The sequence below is a fragment of the Schistocerca americana genome, unplaced genomic scaffold, assembly GCF_021461395.2.
Source record: "Schistocerca americana isolate TAMUIC-IGC-003095 unplaced genomic scaffold, iqSchAmer2.1 HiC_scaffold_119, whole genome shotgun sequence".
In the NCBI taxonomy this organism is placed as follows: Eukaryota; Metazoa; Arthropoda; class Insecta; order Orthoptera; family Acrididae; genus Schistocerca; species Schistocerca americana.
In genome coordinates, this window is record NW_025725253.1 from 1 (window position 1) to 18,223 (window position 18,223).

Consider the following 18,223-nt stretch of genomic DNA (forward strand, 5'->3'; position numbering starts at 1 on the left):
TTTACAACATAAAACACGAACAGAATTGTAATTGTAAGCACTTCCTTCCGCAATCCGACGTGCCAGCAGAGCGACTGCCGAATTAGCGGGCGCGCCGCCGTGTGTGTGAGACGCGCAGCTTCTCGTTGCACCTCCTGTCATCCGCTTGGCGCGTGCAGCCTTCGACACTCGCGGAAGACGCATCTTGTTCCTGGTGTCCAGCGCAGGAGGGCTGGCGCGCGGCCGACCGGCGTAAGGCCTGTGCGGGGTGTGGCAGTGTCTTGTTGGAGGGCGCCACTGCTGGCGATGTGAGCTTCCTCGCCTCGCCCCGCCTCGCCTCGCCTCAGACGAGGTGTTTGCGTAATTTGCAGTGCATTCGCACCATTCCTGTCTCTGTCCCCGTCCCGACTTGTCCCGACTTTGCTCGACTGCCGCTCGCTGCCGCTCGGGTCGTGGCCCATATAACAGCGCAAGCACAAGAACCGTCTGCAGGAGATGACGAGACGAGACGAGTCGACTAAGGAATAAATTTATAATTACATATCGAAGTAGGAATTGTACACCGCTACACAACAACAGGCGCTGAAGTATTTCAGAACACATCTGCCGATTCGTACTGTTTTGTCGTTTTCAAAGACTTCCTGGCGAACTTGGTTAGCACATTCTCCCTCAAACTGAGATATTTACTGCAATTTCGCACCTTATGGTCATTACAGTAGATTAAAATGCTTAAGCAAGAATCTTTGTCACAACAGAACGGTGGTATGGAAAGAGGGCGGTATAAAAAAAAAAAGTAAATGAAAGGGAGCCAACAGCACGTGGTGTTCCCAGGTGGTCACCCATCCAAGTACTAACCACGCCCGCTGTTGTTTAACTTCGGTGATCGGACGAGAACCGGTGTATTCAACATGGTATGGCCGTTGGCGCCCATATAATGTAGGCGCATGGAAGAATTCGCATTCGGTTCTTATCCCAACACACACAAAATCATACTTTTCGGTCGAAAGCAGCCGCATTTTTTTTTATTGACAATTCGTCACGTTAGCGCGAACGCAATCCTGAGATCCAAAACTTATGAGCCGGAAGGACGCGCTTCGTGTATTTGTTTTTTTTTTTTTTGGAGATTTATGAACTTATTTATTAACATTACATCGTTACAAGCTAACAACTTTACAACATAAAACACGAACAGAATTGTAATTGTAAGCACTTCCTTCCGCAATCCGACGTGCCAGCAGAGCGACTGCCGAATTAGCGGGCGCGCCGCCGTGTGTGTGAGACGCGCAGCTTCTCGTTGCACCTCCTGTCATCCGCTTGGCGCGTGCAGCCTTCGACACTCGCGGAAGACGCATCTTGTTCCTGGTGTCCAGCGCAGGAGGGCTGGCGCGCGGCCGACCGGCGTAAGGCCTGTGCGGGGTGTGGCAGTGTCTTGTTGGAGGGCGCCACTGCTGGCGATGTGAGCTTCCTCGCCTCGCCCCGCCTCGCCTCAGACGAGGTGTTTGCGTAATTTGCAGTGCATTCGCACCATTCCTGTCTCTGTCCCCGTCCCGACTTGTCCCGACTTTGCTCGACTGCCGCTCGCTGCCGCTCGGGTCGTGGCCCATATAACAGCGCAAGCACAAGAACCGTCTGCAGGAGATGACGAGACGAGACGAGTCGACTAAGGAATAAATTTATAATTACATATCGAAGTAGGAATTGTACACCGCTACACAACAACAGGCGCTGAAGTATTTCAGAACACATCTGCCGATTCGTACTGTTTTGTCGTTTTCAAAGACTTCCTGGCGAACTTGGTTAGCACATTCTCCCTCAAACTGAGATATTTACTGCAATTTCGCACCTTATGGTCATTACAGTAGATTAAAATGCTTAAGCAAGAATCTTTGTCACAACAGAACGGTGGTATGGAAAGAGGGCGGTATAAAAAAAAAAAAGTAAATGAAAGGGAGCCAACAGCACGTGGTGTTCCCAGGTGGTCACCCATCCAAGTACTAACCACGCCCGCTGTTGTTTAACTTCGGTGATCGGACGAGAACCGGTGTATTCAACATGGTATGGCCGTTGGCGCCCATATAATGTAGGCGCATGGAAGAATTCGCATTCGGTTCTTATCCCAACACACACAAAATCATACTTTTCGGTCGAAAGCAGCCGCATTTTTTTTTATTGACAATTCGTCACGTTAGCGCGAACGCAATCCTGAGATCCAAAACTTATGAGCCGGAAGGACGCGCTTCGTGTATTTGTTTTTTTTTTTTTGGAGATTTATGAACTTATTTATTAACATTACATCGTTACAAGCTAACAACTTTACAACATAAAACACGAACAGAATTGTAATTGTAAGCACTTCCTTCCGCAATCCGACGTGCCAGCAGAGCGACTGCCGAATTAGCGGGCGCGCCGCCGTGTGTGTGAGACGCGCAGCTTCTCGTTGCAACCTCCTGTCATCCGCTTGGCGCGTGCAGCCTTCGACACTCGCGGAAGACGCATCTTGTTCCTGGTGTCCAGCGCAGGAGGGCTGGCGCGCGGCCGACCGGCGTAAGGCCTGTGCGGGGTGTGGCAGTGTCTTGTTGGAGGGCGCCACTGCTGGCGATGTGAGCTTCCTCGCCTCGCCCCGCCTCGCCTCGCCTCAGACGAGGTGTTTGCGTAATTTGCAGTGCATTCGCACCATTCCTGTCTCTGTCCCCGTCCCGACTTGTCCCGACTTTGCTCGACTGCCGCTCGCTGCCGCTCGGGTCGTGGCCCATATAACAGCGCAAGCACAAGAACCGTCTGCAGGAGATGACGAGACGAGACGAGTCGACTAAGGAATAAATTTATAATTACATATCGAAGTAGGAATTGTACACCGCTACACAACAACAGGCGCTGAAGTATTTCAGAACACATCTGCCGATTCGTACTGTTTTGTCGTTTTCAAAGACTTCCTGGCGAACTTGGTTAGCACATTCTCCCTCAAACTGAGATATTTACTGCAATTTCGCACCTTATGGTCATTACAGTAGATTAAAATGCTTAAGCAAGAATCTTTGTCACAACAGAACGGTGGTATGGAAAGAGGGCGGTATAAAAAAAAAAAGTAAATGAAAGGGAGCCAACAGCACGTGGTGTTCCCAGGTGGTCACCCATCCAAGTACTAACCACGCCCGCTGTTGTTTAACTTCGGTGATCGGACGAGAACCGGTGTATTCAACATGGTATGGCCGTTGGCGCCCATATAATGTAGGCGCATGGAAGAATTCGCATTCGGTTCTTATCCCAACACACACAAAATCATACTTTTCGGTCGAAAGCAGCCGCATTTTTTTTTATTGACAATTCGTCACGTTAGCGCGAACGCAATCCTGAGATCCAAAACTTATGAGCCGGAAGGACGCGCTTCGTGTATTTGTTTTTTTTTTTTGGAGATTTATGAACTTATTTATTAACATTACATCGTTACAAGCTAACCAACTTTACAACATAAAACACGAACAGAATTGTAATTGTAAGCACTTCCTTCCGCAATCCGACGTGCCAGCAGAGCGACTGCCGAATTAGCGGGCGCGCCGCCGTGTGTGTGAGACGCGCAGCTTCTCGTTGCACCTCCTGTCATCCGCTTGGCGCGTGCAGCCTTCGACACTCGCGGAAGACGCATCTTGTTCCTGGTGTCCAGCGCAGGAGGGCTGGCGCGCGGCCGACCGGCGTAAGGCCTGTGCGGGGTGTGGCAGTGTCTTGTTGGAGGGCGCCACTGCTGGCGATGTGAGCTTCCTCGCCTCGCCCCGCCTCGCCTCGCCTCAGACGAGGTGTTTGCGTAATTTGCAGTGCATTCGCACCATTCCTGTCTCTGTCCCCGTCCCGACTTGTCCCGACTTGCTCGACTGCCGCTCGCTGCCGCTCGGGTCGTGGCCCATATAACAGCGCAAGCACAAGAACCGTCTGCAGGAGATGACGAGACGAGACGAGTCGACTAAGGAATAAATTTATAATTACATATCGAAGTAGGAATTGTACACCGCTACACAACAACAGGCGCTGAAGTATTTCAGAACACATCTGCCGATTCGTACTGTTTTGTCGTTTTCAAAGACTTCCTGGCGAACTTGGTTAGCACATTCTCCCTCAAACTGAGATATTTACTGCAATTTCGCACCTTATGGTCATTACAGTAGATTAAAATGCTTAAGCAAGAATCTTTGTCACAACAGAACGGTGGTATGGAAAGAGGGCGGTATAAAAAAAAAAGTAAATGAAAGGGAGCCAACAGCACGTGGTGTTCCCAGGTGGTCACCCATCCAAGTACTAACCACGCCCGCTGTTGTTTAACTTCGGTGATCGGACGAGAACCGGTGTATTCAACATGGTATGGCCGTTGGCGCCCATATAATGTAGGCGCATGGAAGAATTCGCATTCGGTTCTTATCCCAACACACACAAAATCATACTTTTCGGTCGAAAGCAGCCGCATTTTTTTTTATTGACAATTCGTCACGTTAGCGCGAACGCAATCCTGAGATCCAAAACTTATGAGCCGGAAGGACGCGCTTCGTGTATTTGTTTTTTTTTTTTTTGGAGATTTATGAACTTATTTATTAACATTACATCGTTACAAGCTAACAACTTTACAACATAAAACACGAACAGAATTGTAATTGTAAGCACTTCCTTCCGCAATCCGACGTGCCAGCAGAGCGACTGCCGAATTAGCGGGCGCGCCGCCGTGTGTGTGAGACGCGCAGCTTCTCGTTGCACCTCCTGTCATCCGCTTGGCGCGTGCAGCCTTCGACACTCGCGGAAGACGCATCTTGTTCCTGGTGTCCAGCGCAGGAGGGCTGGCGCGCGGCCGACCGGCGTAAGGCCTGTGCGGGGTGTGGCAGTGTCTTGTTGGAGGGCGCCACTGCTGGCGATGTGAGCTTCCTCGCCTCGCCCCGCCTCGCCTCGCCTCAGACGAGGTGTTTGCGTAATTTGCAGTGCATTCGCACCATTCCTGTCTCTGTCCCCGTCCCGACTTGTCCCGACTTTGCTCGACTGCCGCTCGCTGCCGCTCGGGTCGTGGCCCATATAACAGCGCAAGCACAAGAACCGTCTGCAGGAGATGACGAGACGAGACGAGTCGACTAAGGAATAAATTTATAATTACATATCGAAGTAGGAATTGTACACCGCTACACAACAACAGGCGCTGAAGTATTTCAGAACACATCTGCCGATTCGTACTGTTTTGTCGTTTTCAAAGACTTCCTGGCGAACTTGGTTAGCACATTCTCCCTCAAACTGAGATATTTACTGCAATTTCGCACCTTATGGTCATTACAGTAGATTAAAATGCTTAAGCAAGAATCTTTGTCACAACAGAACGGTGGTATGGAAAGAGGGCGGTATAAAAAAAAAAAGTAAATGAAAGGGAGCCAACAGCACGTGGTGTTCCCAGGTGGTCACCCATCCAAGTACTAACCACGCCCGCTGTTGTTTAACTTCGGTGATCGGACGAGAACCGGTGTATTCAACATGGTATGGCCGTTGGCGCCCATATAATGTAGGCGCATGGAAGAATTCGCATTCGGTTCTTATCCCAACACACACAAAATCATACTTTTCGGTCGAAAGCAGCCGCATTTTTTTTTATTGACAATTCGTCACGTTAGCGCGAACGCAATCCTGAGATCCAAAACTTATGAGCCGGAAGGACGCGCTTCGTGTATTTGTTTTTTTTTTTTTGGAGATTTATGAACTTATTTATTAACATTACATCGTTACAAGCTAACAACTTTACAACATAAAACACGAACAGAATTGTAATTGTAAGCACTTCCTTCCGCAATCCGACGTGCCAGCAGAGCGACTGCCGAATTAGCGGGCGCGCCGCCGTGTGTGTGAGAGACGCGCAGCTTCTCGTTGCACCTCCTGTCATCCGCTTGGCGCGTGCAGCCTTCGACACTCGCGGAAGACGCATCTTGTTCCTGGTGTCCAGCGCAGGAGGGCTGGCGCGCGGCCGACCGGCGTAAGGCCTGTGCGGGGTGTGGCAGTGTCTTGTTGGAGGGCGCCACTGCTGGCGATGTGAGCTTCCTCGCCTCGCCCCGCCTCGCCTCGCCTCAGACGAGGTGTTTGCGTAATTTGCAGTGCATTCGCACCATTCCTGTCTCTGTCCCCGTCCCGACTTGTCCCGACTTTGCTCGACTGCCGCTCGCTGCCGCTCGGGTCGTGGCCCATATAACAGCGCAAGCACAAGAACCGTCTGCAGGAGATGACGAGACGAGACGAGTCGACTAAGGAATAAATTTATAATTACATATCGAAGTAGGAATTGTACACCGCTACACAACAACAGGCGCTGAAGTATTTCAGAACACATCTGCCGATTCGTACTGTTTTGTCGTTTCAAAGACTTCCTGGCGAACTTGGTTAGCACATTCTCCCTCAAACTGAGATATTTACTGCAATTTCGCACCTTATGGTCATTACAGTAGATTAAAATGCTTAAGCAAGAATCTTTGTCACAACAGAACGGTGGTATGGAAAGAGGGCGGTATAAAAAAAAAAAAGTAAATGAAAGGGAGCCAACAGCACGTGGTGTTCCCAGGTGGTCACCCATCCAAGTACTAACCACGCCCGCTGTTGTTTAACTTCGGTGATCGGACGAGAACCGGTGTATTCAACATGGTATGGCCGTTGGCGCCCATATAATGTAGGCGCATGGAAGAATTCGCATTCGGTTCTTATCCCAACACACACAAAATCATACTTTTCGGTCGAAAGCAGCCGCATTTTTTTTTATTGACAATTCGTCACGTTAGCGCGAACGCAATCCTGAGATCCAAAACTTATGAGCCGGAAGGACGCGCTTCGTGTATTTGTTTTTTTTTTTTTGGAGATTTATGAACTTATTTATTAACATTACATCGTTACAAGCTAACAACTTTACAACATAAAACACGAACAGAATTGTAATTGTAAGCACTTCCTTCCGCAATCCGACGTGCCAGCAGAGCGACTGCCGAATTAGCGGGGCGCGCCGCCGTGTGTGTGAGACGCGCAGCTTCTCGTTGCACCTCCTGTCATCCGCTTGGCGCGTGCAGCCTTCGACACTCGCGGAAGACGCATCTTGTTCCTGGTGTCCAGCGCAGGAGGGCTGGCGCGCGGCCGACCGGCGTAAGGCCTGTGCGGGGTGTGGCAGTGTCTTGTTGGAGGGCGCCACTGCTGGCGATGTGAGCTTCCTCGCCTCGCCCCGCCTCGCCTCGCCTCAGACGAGGTGTTTGCGTAATTTGCAGTGCATTCGCACCATTCCTGTCTCTGTCCCCGTCCCGACTTGTCCCGACTTTGCTCGACTGCCGCTCGCTGCCGCTCGGGTCGTGGCCCATATAACAGCGCAAGCACAAGAACCGTCTGCAGGAGATGACGAGACGAGACGAGTCGACTAAGGAATAAATTTATAATTACATATCGAAGTAGGAATTGTATACACCGCTACACAACAACAGGCGCTGAAGTATTTCAGAACACATCTGCCGATTCGTACTGTTTTGTCGTTTTCAAAGACTTCCTGGCGAACTTGGTTAGCACATTCTCCCTCAAACTGAGATATTTACTGCAATTTCGCACCTTATGGTCATTACAGTAGATTAAAATGCTTAAGCAAGAATCTTTGTCACAACAGAACGGTGGTATGGAAAGAGGGCGGTATAAAAAAAAAAAGTAAATGAAAGGGAGCCAACAGCACGTGGTGTTCCCAGGTGGTCACCCATCCAAGTACTAACCACGCCCGCTGTTGTTTAACTTCGGTGATCGGACGAGAACCGGTGTATTCAACATGGTATGGCCGTTGGCGCCCATATAATGTAGGCGCATGGAAGAATTCGCATTCGGTTCTTATCCCAACACACACAAAATCATACTTTTCGGTCGAAAGCAGCCGCATTTTTTTTTATTGACAATTCGTCACGTTAGCGCGAACGCAATCCTGAGATCCAAAACTTATGAGCCGGAAGGACGCGCTTCGTGTATTTGTTTTTTTTTTTTGGAGATTTATGAACTTATTTATTAACATTACATCGTTACAAGCTAACAACTTTACAACATAAAACACGAACAGAATTGTAATTGTAAGCACTTCCTTCCGCAATCCGACGTGCCAGCAGAGCGACTGCCGAATTAGCGGGCGCGCCGCCGGTGTGTGTGAGACGCGCAGCTTCTCGTTGCACCTCCTGTCATCCGCTTGGCGCGTGCAGCTTCGACACTCGCGGAAGACGCATCTGTTCCTGGTGTCCAGCGCAGGAGGGCTGGCGCGCGGCCGACCGGCGTAAGGCCTGTGCGGGGTGTGGCAGTGTCTTGTTGGAGGGCGCCACTGCTGGCGATGTGAGCTTCCTCGCCTCGCCCCGCCTCGCCTCGCCTCAGACGAGGTGTTTGCGTAATTTGCAGTGCATTCGCACCATTCCTGTCTCTGTCCCCCGTCCCGACTTGTCCCGACTTTGCTCGACTGCCGCTCGCTGCCGCTCGGGTCGTGGCCCATATAACAGCGCAAGCACAAGACCGTCTGCAGGAGATGACGAGACGAGACGAGTCGACTAAGGAATAAATTTATAATTACATATCGAAGTAGGAATTGTACACCGCTACACAACAACAGGCGCTGAAGTATTTCAGAACACATCTGCCGATTCGTACTGTTTTGTCGTTTTCAAAGACTTCCTGGCGAACTTGGTTAGCACATTCTCCCTCAAACTGAGATATTTACTGCAATTTCGCACCTTATGGTCATTACAGTAGATTAAAATGCTTAAGCAAGAATCTTTGTCACAACAGAACGGTGGTATGGAAAGAGGGCGGTATAAAAAAAAAAGTAAATGAAAGGGAGCCCAACAGCACGTGGTGTTCCCAGGTGGTCACCCATCAAGTACTAACCACGCCCGCTGTTGTTTAACTTCGGTGATCGGACGAGAACCGGTGTATTCAACATGGTATGGCCGTTGGCGCCCATATAATGTAGGCGCATGGAAGAATTCGCATTCGGTTCTTATCCCAACACACACAAAATCATACTTTTCGGTCGAAAGCAGCCGCATTTTTTTTTATTGACAATTCGTCACGTTAGCGCGAACGCAATCCTGAGATCCAAAACTTATGAGCCGGAAGGACGCGCTTCGTGTATTTGTTTTTTTTTTTTTTTGGAGATTTATGAACTTATTTATTAACATTACATCGTTACAAGCTAACAACTTTACAACATAAAACACGAACAGAATTGTAATTGTAAGCACTTCCTTCCGCAATCCGACGTGCCAGCAGAGCGACTGCCGAATTAGCGGGCGCGCCGCCGTGTGTGTGAGACGCGCAGCTTCTCGTTGCACCTCCTGTCATCCGCTTGGCGCGTGCAGCCTTCGACACTCGCGGAAGACGCATCTTGTTCCTGGTGTCCAGCGCAGGAGGGCTGGCGCGCGGCCGACCGGCGTAAGGCCTGTGCGGGGGTGTGGCAGTGTCTTGTTGGAGGGCGCCACTGCTGGCGATGTGAGCTTCCTCGCCTCGCCCCGCCTCGCCTCGCCTCAGACGAGGTGTTTGCGTAATTTGCAGTGCATTCGCACCATTCCTGTCTCTGTCCCCGTCCCGACTTGTCCCGACTTTGCTCGACTGCCGCTCGCTGCCGCTCGGGTCGTGGCCCATATAACAGCGCAAGCACAAGAACCGTCTGCAGGAGATGACGAGACGAGACGAGTCGACTAAGGAATAAATTTATAATTACATATCGAAGTAGGAATTGTACACCGCTACACAACAACAGGCGCTGAAGTATTTCAGAACACATCTGCCGATTCGTACTGTTTTGTCGTTTTCAAAGACTTCCTGGCGAACTTGGTTAGCACATTCTCCCTCAAACTGAGATATTTACTGCAATTTCGCACCTTATGGTCATTACAGTAGATTAAAATGCTTAAGCAAGAATCTTTGTCACAACAGAACGGTGGTATGGAAAGAGGGCGGTATAAAAAAAAAAGTAAATGAAAGGGAGCCAACAGCACGTGGTGTTCCCAGGTGGTCACCCATCCAAGTACTAACCACGCCCGCTGTTGTTTAACTTCGGTGATCGGACGAGAACCGGTGTATTCAACATGGTATGGCCGTTGGCGCCCATATAATGTAGGCGCATGGAAGAATTCGCATTCGGTTCTTATCCCAACACACACAAAATCATACTTTTCGGTCGAAAGCAGCCGCATTTTTTTTTATTGACAATTCGTCACGTTAGCGCGAACGCAATCCTGAGATCCAAAACTTATGAGCCGGAAGGACGCGCTTCGTGTATTTGTTTTTTTTTTTTTGGAGATTTATGAACTTATTTATTAACATTACATCGTTACAAGCTAACAACTTTACAACATAAAACACGAACAGAATTGTAATTGTAAGCACTTCCTTCCGCAATCCGACGTGCCAGCAGAGCGACTGCCGAATTAGCGGGCGCGCCGCCGTGTGTGTGAGACGCGCAGCTTCTCGTTGCACCTCCTGTCATCCGCTTGGCGCGTGCAGCCTTCGACACTCGCGGAAGACGCATCTTGTTCCTGGTGTCCAGCGCAGGAGGGCTGGCGCGCGGCCGACCGGCGTAAGGCCTGTGCGGGGTGTGGCAGTGTCTTGTTGGAGGGCGCCACTGCTGGCGATGTGAGCTTCCTCGCCTCGCCCCGCCTCGCCTCGCCTCAGACGAGGTGTTTGCGTAATTTGCAGTGCATTCGCACCATTCCTGTCTCTGTCCCCGTCCCGACTTGTCCCGACTTTGCTCGACTGCCGCTCGCTGCCGCTCGGGTCGTGGCCCATATAACAGCGCAAGCACAAGAACCGTCTGCAGGAGATGACGAGACGAGACGAGTCGACTAAGGAATAAATTTATAATTACATATCGAAGTAGGAATTGTACACCGCTACACAACAACAGGCGCTGAAGTATTTCAGAACACATCTGCCGATTCGTACTGTTTTGTCGTTTTCAAAGACTTCCTGGCGAACTTGGTTAGCACATTCTCCCTCAAACTGAGATATTTACTGCAATTTCGCACCTTATGGTCATTACAGTAGATTAAAATGCTTAAGCAAGAATCTTTGTCACAACAGAACGGTGGTATGGAAAGAGGGCGGTATAAAAAAAAAAGTAAATGAAAGGGAGCCAACAGCACGTGGTGTTCCCAGGTGGTCACCCATCCAAGTACTAACCACGCCCGCTGTTGTTTAACTTCGGTGATCGGACGAGAACCGGTGTATTCAACATGGTATGGCCGTTGGCGCCCATATAATGTAGGCGCATGGAAGAATTCGCATTCGGTTCTTATCCCAACACACACAAAATCATACTTTTCGGTCGAAAGCAGCCGCATTTTTTTTTATTGACAATTCGTCACGTTAGCGCGAACGCAATCCTGAGATCCAAAACTTATGAGCCGGAAGGACGCGCTTCGTGTATTTGTTTTTTTTTTTTTGGAGATTTATGAACTTATTTATTAACATTACATCGTTACAAGCTAACAACTTTACAACATAAAACACGAACAGAATTGTAATTGTAAGCACTTCCTTCCGCAATCCGACGTGCCAGCAGAGCGACTGCCGAATTAGCGGGCGCGCCGCCGTGTGTGTGAGACGCGCAGCTTCTCGTTGCACCTCCTGTCATCCGCTTGGCGCGTGCAGCCTTCGACACTCGCGGAAGACGCATCTTGTTCCTGGTGTCCAGCGCAGGAGGGCTGGCGCGCGGCCGACCGGCGTAAGGCCTGTGCGGGGTGTGGCAGTGTCTTGTTGGAGGGCGCCACTGCTGGCGATGTGAGCTTCCTCGCCTCGCCCCGCCTCGCCTCGCCTCAGACGAGGTGTTTGCGTAATTTGCAGTGCATTCGCACCATTCCTGTCTCTGTCCCCGTCCCGACTTGTCCCGACTTTGCTCGACTGCCGCTCGCTGCCGCTCGGGTCGTGGCCCATATAACAGCGCAAGCACAAGAACCGTCTGCAGGAGATGACGAGACGAGACGAGTCGACTAAGGAATAAATTTATAATTACATATCGAAGTAGGAATTGTACACCGCTACACAACAACAGGCGCTGAAGTATTTCAGAACACATCTGCCGATTCGTACTGTTTTGTCGTTTTCAAAGACTTCCTGGCGAACTTGGTTAGCACATTCTCCCTCAAACTGAGATATTTACTGCAATTTCGCACCTTATGGTCATTACAGTAGATTAAAATGCTTAAGCAAGAATCTTTGTCACAACAGAACGGTGGTATGGAAAGAGGGCGGTATAAAAAAAAAAAGTAAATGAAAGGGAGCCAACAGCACGTGGTGTTCCCAGGTGGTCACCCATCCAAGTACTAACCACGCCCGCTGTTGTTTAACTTCGGTGATCGGACGAGAACCGGTGTATTCAACATGGTATGGCCGTTGGCGCCCATATAATGTAGGCGCATGGAAGAATTCGCATTCGGTTCTTATCCCAACACACACAAAATCATACTTTTCGGTCGAAAGCAGCCGCATTTTTTTTTATTGACAATTCGTCACGTTAGCGCGAACGCAATCCTGAGATCCAAAACTTATGAGCCGGAAGGACGCGCTTCGTGTATTTGTTTTTTTTTTTTTGGAGATTTATGAACTTATTTATTAACATTACATCGTTACAAGCTAACAACTTTACAACATAAAACACGAACAGAATTGTAATTGTAAGCACTTCCTTCCGCAATCCGACGTGCCAGCAGAGCGACTGCCGAATTAGCGGGCGCGCCGCCGTGTGTGTGAGACGCGCAGCTTCTCGTTGCACCTCCTGTCATCCGCTTGGCGCGTGCAGCCTTCGACACTCGCGGAAGACGCATCTTGTTCCTGGTGTCCAGCGCAGGAGGGCTGGCGCGCGGCCGACCGGCGTAAGGCCTGTGCGGGGTGTGGCAGTGTCTTGTTGGAGGGCGCCACTGCTGGCGATGTGAGCTTCCTCGCCTCGCCCCGCCTCGCCTCAGACGAGGTGTTTGCGTAATTTGCAGTGCATTCGCACCATTCCTGTCTCTGTCCCCGTCCCGACTTGTCCCGACTTTGCTCGACTGCCGCTCGCTGCCGCTCGGGTCGTGGCCCATATAACAGCGCAAGCACAAGAACCGTCTGCAGGAGATGACGAGACGAGACGAGTCGACTAAGGAATAAATTTATAATTACATATCGAAGTAGGAATTGTACACCGCTACACAACAACAGGCGCTGAAGTATTTCAGAACACATCTGCCGATTCGTACTGTTTTGTCGTTTTCAAAGACTTCCTGGCGAACTTGGTTAGCACATTCTCCCTCAAACTGAGATATTTACTGCAATTTCGCACCTTATGGTCATTACAGTAGATTAAAATGCTTAAGCAAGAATCTTTGTCACAACAGAACGGTGGTATGGAAAGAGGGCGGTATAAAAAAAAAAAGTAAATGAAAGGGAGCCAACAGCACGTGGTGTTCCCAGGTGGTCACCCATCCAAGTACTAACCACGCCCGCTGTTGTTTAACTTCGGTGATCGGACGAGAACCGGTGTATTCAACATGGTATGGCCGTTGGCGCCCATATAATGTAGGCGCATGGAAGAATTCGCATTCGGTTCTTATCCCAACACACACAAAATCATACTTTTCGGTCGAAAGCAGCCGCATTTTTTTTTATTGACAATTCGTCACGTTAGCGCGAACGCAATCCTGAGATCCAAAACTTATGAGCCGGAAGGACGCGCTTCGTGTATTTGTTTTTTTTTTTTTGGAGATTTATGAACTTATTTATTAACATTACATCGTTACAAGCTAACAACTTTACAACATAAAACACGAACAGAATTGTAATTGTAAGCACTTCCTTCCGCAATCCGACGTGCCAGCAGAGCGACTGCCGAATTAGCGGGCGCGCCGCCGTGTGTGTGAGACGCGCAGCTTCTCGTTGCACCTCCTGTCATCCGCTTGGCGCGTGCAGCCTTCGACACTCGCGGAAGACGCATCTTGTTCCTGGTGTCCAGCGCAGGAGGGCTGGCGCGCGGCCGACCGGCGTAAGGCCTGTGCGGGGTGTGGCAGTGTCTTGTTGGAGGGCGCCACTGCTGGCGATGTGAGCTTCCTCGCCTCGCCCCGCCTCGCCTCGCCTCAGACGAGGTGTTTGCGTAATTTGCAGTGCATTCGCACCATTCCTGTCTCTGTCCCCGTCCCGACTTGTCCCGACTTTGCTCGACTGCCGCTCGCTGCCGCTCGGGTCGTGGCCCATATAACAGCGCAAGCACAAGAACCGTCTGCAGGAGATGACGAGACGAGACGAGTCGACTAAGGAATAAATTTATAATTACATATCGAAGTAGGAATTGTACACCGCTACACAACAACAGGCGCTGAAGTATTTCAGAACACATCTGCCGATTCGTACTGTTTTGTCGTTTTCAAAGACTTCCTGGCGAACTTGGTTAGCACATTCTCCCTCAAACTGAGATATTTACTGCAATTTCGCACCTTATGGTCATTACAGTAGATTAAAATGCTTAAGCAAGAATCTTTGTCACAACAGAACGGTGGTATGGAAAGAGGGCGGTATAAAAAAAAAAGTAAATGAAAGGGAGCCAACAGCACGTGGTGTTCCCAGGTGGTCACCCATCCAAGTACTAACCACGCCCGCTGTTGTTTAACTTCGGTGATCGGACGAGAACCGGTGTATTCAACATGGTATGGCCGTTGGCGCCCATATAATGTAGGCGCATGGAAGAATTCGCATTCGGTTCTTATCCCAACACACACAAAATCATACTTTTCGGTCGAAAGCAGCCGCATTTTTTTTTATTGACAATTCGTCACGTTAGCGCGAACGCAATCCTGAGATCCAAAACTTATGAGCCGGAAGGACGCGCTTCGTGTATTTGTTTTTTTTTTTTTGGAGATTTATGAACTTATTTATTAACATTACATCGTTACAAGCTAACAACTTTACAACATAAAACACGAACAGAATTGTAATTGTAAGCACTTCCTTCCGCAATCCGACGTGCCAGCAGAGCGACTGCCGAATTAGCGGGCGCGCCGCCGTGTGTGTGAGACGCGCAGCTTCTCGTTGCACCTCCTGTCATCCGCTTGGCGCGTGCAGCCTTCGACACTCGCGGAAGACGCATCTTGTTCCTGGTGTCCAGCGCAGGAGGGCTGGCGCGCGGCCGACCGGCGTAAGGCCTGTGCGGGGTGTGGCAGTGTCTTGTTGGAGGGCGCCACTGCTGGCGATGTGAGCTTCCTCGCCTCGCCCCGCCTCGCCTCGCCTCAGACGAGGTGTTTGCGTAATTTGCAGTGCATTCGCACCATTCCTGTCTCTGTCCCCGTCCCGACTTGTCCCGACTTTGCTCGACTGCCGCTCGCTGCCGCTCGGGTCGTGGCCCATATAACAGCGCAAGCACAAGAACCGTCTGCAGGAGATGACGAGACGAGACGAGTCGACTAAGGAATAAATTTATAATTACATATCGAAGTAGGAATTGTACACCGCTACACAACAACAGGCGCTGAAGTATTTCAGAACACATCTGCCGATTCGTACTGTTTTGTCGTTTTCAAAGACTTCCTGGCGAACTTGGTTAGCACATTCTCCCTCAAACTGAGATATTTACTGCAATTTCGCACCTTATGGTCATTACAGTAGATTAAAATGCTTAAGCAAGAATCTTTGTCACAACAGAACGGTGGTATGGAAAGAGGGCGGTATAAAAAAAAAAAGTAAATGAAAGGGAGCCAACAGCACGTGGTGTTCCCAGGTGGTCACCCATCCAAGTACTAACCACGCCCGCTGTTGTTTAACTTCGGTGATCGGACGAGAACCGGTGTATTCAACATGGTATGGCCGTTGGCGCCCATATAATGTAGGCGCATGGAAGAATTCGCATTCGGTTCTTATCCCAACACACACAAAATCATACTTTTCGGTCGAAAGCAGCCGCATTTTTTTTTATTGACAATTCGTCACGTTAGCGCGAACGCAATCCTGAGATCCAAAACTTATGAGCCGGAAGGACGCGCTTCGTGTATTTGTTTTTTTTTTTTTGGAGATTTATGAACTTATTTATTAACATTACATCGTTACAAGCTAACAACTTTACAACATAAAACACGAACAGAATTGTAATTGTAAGCACTTCCTTCCGCAATCCGACGTGCCAGCAGAGCGACTGCCGAATTAGCGGGCGCGCCGCCGTGTGTGTGAGACGCGCAGCTTCTCGTTGCACCTCCTGTCATCCGCTTGGCGCGTGCAGCCTTCGACACTCGCGGAAGACGCATCTTGTTCCTGGTGTCCAGCGCAGGAGGGCTGGCGCGCGGCCGACCGGCGTAAGGCCTGTGCGGGGTGTGGCAGTGTCTTGTTGGAGGGCGCCACTGCTGGCGATGTGAGCTTCCTCGCCTCGCCCCGCCTCGCCTCGCCTCAGACGAGGTGTTTGCGTAATTTGCAGTGCATTCGCACCATTCCTGTCTCTGTCCCCGTCCCGACTTGTCCCGACTTTGCTCGACTGCCGCTCGCTGCCGCTCGGGTCGTGGCCCATATAACAGCGCAAGCACAAGAACCGTCTGCAGGAGATGACGAGACGAGACGAGTCGACTAAGGAATAAATTTATAATTACATATCGAAGTAGGAATTGTACACCGCTACACAACAACAGGCGCTGAAGTATTTCAGAACACATCTGCCGATTCGTACTGTTTTGTCGTTTTCAAAGACTTCCTGGCGAACTTGGTTAGCACATTCTCCCTCAAACTGAGATATTTACTGCAATTTCGCACCTTATGGTCATTACAGTAGATTAAAATGCTTAAGCAAGAATCTTTGTCACAACAGAACGGTGGTATGGAAAGAGGGCGGTATAAAAAAAAAAGTAAATGAAAGGGAGCCAACAGCACGTGGTGTTCCCAGGTGGTCACCCATCCAAGTACTAACCACGCCCGCTGTTGTTTAACTTCGGTGATCGGACGAGAACCGGTGTATTCAACATGGTATGGCCGTTGGCGCCCATATAATGTAGGCGCATGGAAGAATTCGCATTCGGTTCTTATCCCAACACACACAAAATCATACTTTTCGGTCGAAAGCAGCCGCATTTTTTTTTATTGACAATTCGTCACGTTAGCGCGAACGCAATCCTGAGATCCAAAACTTATGAGCCGGAAGGACGCGCTTCGTGTATTTGTTTTTTTTTTTTTGGAGATTTATGAACTTATTTATTAACATTACATCGTTACAAGCTAACAACTTTACAACATAAAACACGAACAGAATTGTAATTGTAAGCACTTCCTTCCGCAATCCGACGTGCCAGCAGAGCGACTGCCGAATTAGCGGGCGCGCCGCCGTGTGTGTGAGACGCGCAGCTTCTCGTTGCACCTCCTGTCATCCGCTTGGCGCGTGCAGCCTTCGACACTCGCGGAAGACGCATCTTGTTCCTGGTGTCCAGCGCAGGAGGGCTGGCGCGCGGCCGACCGGCGTAAGGCCTGTGCGGGGTGTGGCAGTGTCTTGTTGGAGGGCGCCACTGCTGGCGATGTGAGCTTCCTCGCCTCGCCCCGCCTCGCCTCAGACGAGGTGTTTGCGTAATTTGCAGTGCATTCGCACCATTCCTGTCTCTGTCCCCGTCCCGACTTGTCCCGACTTTGCTCGACTGCCGCTCGCTGCCGCTCGGGTCGTGGCCCATATAACAGCGCAAGCACAAGAACCGTCTGCAGGAGATGACGAGACGAGACGAGTCGACTAAGGAATAAATTTATAATTACATATCGAAGTAGGAATTGTACACCGCTACACAACAACAGGCGCTGAAGTATTTCAGAACACATCTGCCGATTCGTACTGTTTTGTCGTTTTCAAAGACTTCCTGGCGAACTTGGTTAGCACATTCTCCCTCAAACTGAGATATTTACTGCAATTTCGCACCTTATGGTCATTACAGTAGATTAAAATGCTTAAGCAAGAATCTTTGTCACAACAGAACGGTGGTATGGAAAGAGGGCGGTATAAAAAAAAAAAGTAAATGAAAGGGAGCCAACAGCACGTGGTGTTCCCAGGTGGTCACCCATCCAAGTACTAACCACGCCCGCTGTTGTTTAACTTCGGTGATCGGACGAGAACCGGTGTATTCAACATGGTATGGCCGTTGGCGCCCATATAATGTAGGCGCATGGAAGAATTCGCATTCGGTTCTTATCCCAACACACACAAAATCATACTTTTCGGTCGAAAGCAGCCGCATTTTTTTTTATTGACAATTCGTCACGTTAGCGCGAA

General features: G+C 49.9%; 16 non-coding genes across 16 annotated transcripts; all 16 read right to left on the minus strand.

The window, feature by feature from the left end:
* Nucleotides 1-785: 785 nt before the first annotated feature.
* On the minus strand, nt 786-904 carry LOC124563202. The gene has a single exon (XR_006969980.1). It is a non-coding gene; the product is annotated as a 5S ribosomal RNA (ribosomal RNA).
* Nucleotides 905-1,929: 1,025 nt separating this feature from the next.
* LOC124563203 lies at nt 1,930-2,048 on the minus strand. The gene has a single exon (XR_006969981.1). It is a non-coding gene; the product is annotated as a 5S ribosomal RNA (ribosomal RNA).
* A 1,029-nt stretch (nt 2,049-3,077) lies between these two features.
* LOC124563205 lies at nt 3,078-3,196 on the minus strand. The gene has a single exon (XR_006969983.1). It is a non-coding gene; the product is annotated as a 5S ribosomal RNA (ribosomal RNA).
* A 1,026-nt stretch (nt 3,197-4,222) lies between these two features.
* On the minus strand, nt 4,223-4,341 carry LOC124563206. The gene has a single exon (XR_006969984.1). It is a non-coding gene; the product is annotated as a 5S ribosomal RNA (ribosomal RNA).
* A 1,029-nt stretch (nt 4,342-5,370) lies between these two features.
* Nucleotides 5,371-5,489, minus strand: LOC124563207. The gene has a single exon (XR_006969985.1). It is a non-coding gene; the product is annotated as a 5S ribosomal RNA (ribosomal RNA).
* A 1,030-nt stretch (nt 5,490-6,519) lies between these two features.
* Nucleotides 6,520-6,638, minus strand: LOC124563209. The gene has a single exon (XR_006969986.1). It is a non-coding gene; the product is annotated as a 5S ribosomal RNA (ribosomal RNA).
* A 1,031-nt stretch (nt 6,639-7,669) lies between these two features.
* On the minus strand, nt 7,670-7,788 carry LOC124563210. The gene has a single exon (XR_006969987.1). It is a non-coding gene; the product is annotated as a 5S ribosomal RNA (ribosomal RNA).
* A 1,026-nt stretch (nt 7,789-8,814) lies between these two features.
* Nucleotides 8,815-8,932, minus strand: LOC124563331. Its single transcript, XR_006970097.1, has one exon. It is a non-coding gene; the product is annotated as a 5S ribosomal RNA (ribosomal RNA).
* A 1,030-nt stretch (nt 8,933-9,962) lies between these two features.
* LOC124563212 lies at nt 9,963-10,081 on the minus strand. The gene has a single exon (XR_006969989.1). It is a non-coding gene; the product is annotated as a 5S ribosomal RNA (ribosomal RNA).
* Nucleotides 10,082-11,108: 1,027 nt separating this feature from the next.
* Nucleotides 11,109-11,227, minus strand: LOC124563213. The gene has a single exon (XR_006969990.1). It is a non-coding gene; the product is annotated as a 5S ribosomal RNA (ribosomal RNA).
* Nucleotides 11,228-12,255: 1,028 nt separating this feature from the next.
* LOC124563214 lies at nt 12,256-12,374 on the minus strand. Its single transcript, XR_006969991.1, has one exon. It is a non-coding gene; the product is annotated as a 5S ribosomal RNA (ribosomal RNA).
* Nucleotides 12,375-13,397: 1,023 nt separating this feature from the next.
* On the minus strand, nt 13,398-13,516 carry LOC124563215. The gene has a single exon (XR_006969992.1). It is a non-coding gene; the product is annotated as a 5S ribosomal RNA (ribosomal RNA).
* A 1,027-nt stretch (nt 13,517-14,543) lies between these two features.
* On the minus strand, nt 14,544-14,662 carry LOC124563216. Its single transcript, XR_006969993.1, has one exon. It is a non-coding gene; the product is annotated as a 5S ribosomal RNA (ribosomal RNA).
* Nucleotides 14,663-15,690: 1,028 nt separating this feature from the next.
* Nucleotides 15,691-15,809, minus strand: LOC124563217. Its single transcript, XR_006969994.1, has one exon. It is a non-coding gene; the product is annotated as a 5S ribosomal RNA (ribosomal RNA).
* A 1,027-nt stretch (nt 15,810-16,836) lies between these two features.
* Nucleotides 16,837-16,955, minus strand: LOC124563218. Its single transcript, XR_006969995.1, has one exon. It is a non-coding gene; the product is annotated as a 5S ribosomal RNA (ribosomal RNA).
* Nucleotides 16,956-17,978: 1,023 nt separating this feature from the next.
* On the minus strand, nt 17,979-18,097 carry LOC124563220. Its single transcript, XR_006969996.1, has one exon. It is a non-coding gene; the product is annotated as a 5S ribosomal RNA (ribosomal RNA).
* Nucleotides 18,098-18,223: the final 126 nt, after the last annotated feature.